Here is a 4,176-nt window from a genome sequence, read left to right as displayed (position 1 = left end):
AACCACTGTCGATAATACAGGTGCACTCAATAATATCACTTTATAGTCTTCTTGCTGCCCTCAGACGATTTTGTTAAGCTCTGGGGAAGATTTTTGAGCTGGAGGAGTTAGATATAGCCCTCTTTAACCCTATCAGTACGAGACATCTGAGTGGAAAAAAATCCTCTGGAAGTAGCAAGATTAAAATATAATAATCCTACTGAATAAAATCGTCTGGAGATAGCAAGAATAAACTCTGAATTATATCGTCCCACTGAAGGGGTTAAGCTGCATATACTGTAAGGTGAACATAATCGGCCAAAGTAGTTTTTTTTATTTTTTATTTTTTTATTTTATTTTTTTTATGTTGGGCAGAAAGTTGAAAATAGAGGTAGCAGCCAATGGTTTTATGGTCCACCTGCCACTTCAAGTGCCCCCACATGCACTCCACATGCACTACATATGCACTGTTCATACATATACACTGCACATGCACTCCACATACACATACATTCCACATGCACTCCACAGAATCATACACTCCACATACACATACACTCAACATACAAATGCACTCCACATACACATACTCTCCACATGCACTCCACATTCACTTAACAAACACATGCACTTCACACACACAAACACTCCACATTCACGTACACTCCACATACACATACTCATACATTGATATACGTAAACACTCCACATAATCCTCACAAACACACTCGTATCCACTCTACATACACAAGCTTCACACACACATACACATACAACATACACTCGACATACACCCCCCATTCGCCTCACACACTCTCATTACCTTACAAGAAATTGAAGTTCTAGTGATGTCAACCCTTTCACTGCGATTATCCTCATTCCTATTGCCTCCAGACGATTTTATTCAGCGTACGGAACACAAGGTAAGGGGTTGAGAGAGGCTTTATCCAACCCCTCTATGTAGGTCATTCAATGGTGATTTTCTTAGGCTGAAAAAATGGACAGATGGATGCAAGAATATGATTAAAATTACGTTGTCGGTCTATGAGAGAGAGAGAGAGAGAGAGAGAGAGAGAGAGAGAGAGAGAGAGAGAGAGAGGAAACTATTCTATGTAACCCTATCCCCTAGTCCCGTGATGCGTAGATTCATTTCTCTGTCTGTCTGTCTGTCTGTCTTTCTTTCTTTCTTTCTTTCTGTCTGTCTGTCTGTCTTTCTTTCTTTCTTTCTGTCTGTCTGTCTGTCTGTCTGTCTGTCTGTCTGTCTCTCCAGTTATCACGGCGTTTTTCTTATTATTTCCTTCCGACCTTTTCCAGTAAGGGTGTGGAGGGTGGGAGAGAGCCTTTTATTTTTTCCATCCTTTTCTCACACACGTTAATTCGATAGGCAAATGCACCTCCTCTTAACACTCACCTTCAGCTTAATAAAATCGTCTGGGATCACATGGGAATTGAAAACTAGAGCTGTCCCGGCCATGAGAGGGTTAGTGGTAGTTCGTATAATTGCTCCTATAGCCCATTTAGGCCCTTTAAATGCCTCTATTCTTGCTCAGACGATTTTATTCAGCTGTCAGGGGGGTGTACAAGAGATAAAACTAGGTGCATTAAGCCTCCTGTTATCTGAGCTTCCTGTGTCCTGTCTCCACCCCCACTCCTCTCTGTCTCTGTTTGTTGTCTGTCTGTGTGTGTGTGTGTGTGTGTCTCTCTCTCTCTCTCTCTCTCTCTCTCTCTACTTGCTTTGGAATTCTTGCCCTCCTTGTCACGTTGCCAGGCGTGTGTGTGTGTGTGTGTGTGTGTGTGTGTGTGTGTGTGTGCATATGAGTGTGTCTGGGGGTGGGAATGTATTTTGTATGTGTGTTTGTGTTATTATATATAGTATATGTGTGCGCGTGTATGTGTGTGTGTGTGTGTGTGTGTGTGTGTGCGTGTGTATGCATGTGCGTGTGTCGTACAAGGTGTCCTCGCAATGGGTGTCGTTAGAGGCGATATGTCCGTAGGGAAGGGAATGATTCTGGTCCTTATGTGTGGTGGGGTATATCCTTGTCTTAGCCTTAAACCACGCCCACACTCAGCCCAAGGTCGCTGAAGAAGGAAGGGAGGGAGGAAAGAAATAAAAAGGGAGGAAAATGAGAGTATGAAAGGAGAGAGAGAGAGAGAGAGAGAGAGAGAGAGAGAAGATATGGAAGAAGGAGAGTTGGCAGTGGGAGAAGAGACAGGGAGGGAGGGAGTAGAAGGAAAAGACGAAGGAAAGGAGAGAGAATATGAATCAAGAAGGAAGGGAGTTAAACAAGAAATAAATTAAGGAAAGTATGGAGGGAGAATGGATGGAAGGGAGGAAGCTACGCTAAAACTGAGTAGAGGTAGGAAAGAAGAAGTGAGGAAGGGAGAGAGGGAGGGAGAGGAGGGAGGGAAGAACAGAAGGGTGAGAGGAAGAAGGGTACGCTAACAGAGGGTGAAGGAGAGAGAAAAGGAGAATGGGATGGAGGGAAAGTGGGAGAAAAATAGGGTGGGAGAAAGAGAAGGAAGTAAGTTGATAAAAGGTAGGGAAATGCACTGACAAAGAGCAGAGAGAGAGAGAGAGAGAGAGAGAGAGAGAGAGAGAGTACAAGAAAGTAGAGGGCGGAGAAGAGAAGGTATGAAAGAAGGAAGAGGAAGGAAGGAGAGAGACAGGGAGAGAGGGAGGGAGGGAGGTCAAATTGACCTAGATGCCAGGGGGGAAGATGAGCAAGGGAAGGGAAGGAGGGGAGGGGAAGGGGAGGGGAAGGAAGAGGAGGGGGGAGGGAACATTAGGGGATGTGTTTACTTTCTTCCCCCCCCTTCCTTCCACCCCTCCCCATCCCATTACTCCCCTCTCCACATAAACACAACACCACCCATTTTCCCGCTCTCTTTAATTGAGGTGTGGTGTGGTGGGGTGTGGTGGGGGTGTGGTGTGGTGGGGTGTGGTTTAGCTTAGTCTGGTGTTGTGCGGTGTGGTATGGTGGGATGTAGCTTACTCGTAGTGTGGTGTGGTGTGGTGTGGTGTGGTGTTGTGTAGTGTAGTGTAGTGTAGTGTAGCGTAGTGTAATGTAGTGAAGTGAAGTGCGATGGAGAGTTGTATAGTGTACTGTAGTGTGGCGTGGTATTGTGACGGCTGTAAACTTGTATAGTGTGTGTGTGTGTGTGTGTGTGTGTGTGTGTGTGAACTGATTTCCGTATCCGATTCTGCGCACAGACTGCACACCCCATTCCTGAGCCCGCGCAGTTCCATGTGCAACAGGTGGCCTACATGCCTTCACACGTCACCACTTGAGCTCTAATTCCCACCGTCCATACTGAATACAAGCTGGGGCTGCCTTACTCGGGACTGGTGTGATGGTATTAGTATTTTTTGTATATATTGAGCTGGTTTAACGAAATTCAGATCCCTAAATTGTTTCTTGACTCGGCGTAGGCTTGATCTCGCGTCCTTTTGGTTAGCACTCCTCCTCCTTACCACTTGATTTTTTTTTTTATGTTGACAGTTTACTTGCTAACATTTCTCTAAGCTGGGGAAAATCGTCCGGCGCCAGCTGAATGAAATATTTGGCTTTGTTATGGGGTTGTTGAGAGAGATTATAACCCCTCCTTTCTCCCTCACCCTCTCTCTCTCTCTCTCTCTCTCTCAGCTGAAAAAAAAATCGTCTGTAGGTTGGTGTGGCTGCGTCCTCTCTCTCTCTCTCTCTCTCTCTCTCTCTCAGCTGAAAAAATCGTCTGTAGGATAGTGTGGTTGCGTTCTCTCTTAGGCTAAATGAAATCGTCTTAAGGTAGGAAGAATTTAATAAACAGGTCATCTAACTGCATTCAAGGCTACCAGGTGATTTTTTTTAACCCAATTTTTAAGCTGAGGAAAATCGTCTGTCTGTAGAAGGGATGAAATGAGTAAGTAGATTAACCCCTTCAAAACGATCACGCCTACTCGAAAAATCTCTCCCAAGCTGAATGAAATCGTCTGGAGAGAGCACGAGTAAAAAAATCTCAAGGTAGGTAGATAGATAAATGGATGGATGGAGAGATAGATATAGATAGATAGGCAGATAGACGGATAGATAGATAGATAGACACATAGATAGATAGATAGGTAGTATGTGTGTGTGTGTGTGTGTGTGTGTGTGGCTATTGTGCCTGTTAATGGAATATTGACAGAGAGAGAGAGAGAGAGAGAAAGTCTTTTTTTTTTTT

Source organism: Coenobita brevimanus, chromosome 24 (genome assembly GCF_032717465.1).
Source record: "Coenobita brevimanus isolate Jiangsu-jjx chromosome 24, ASM3271746v2, whole genome shotgun sequence".
In the NCBI taxonomy this organism is placed as follows: Eukaryota; Metazoa; Arthropoda; class Malacostraca; order Decapoda; family Coenobitidae; genus Coenobita; species Coenobita brevimanus.
Note: the sequence above shows the minus strand (reverse complement) of the source record.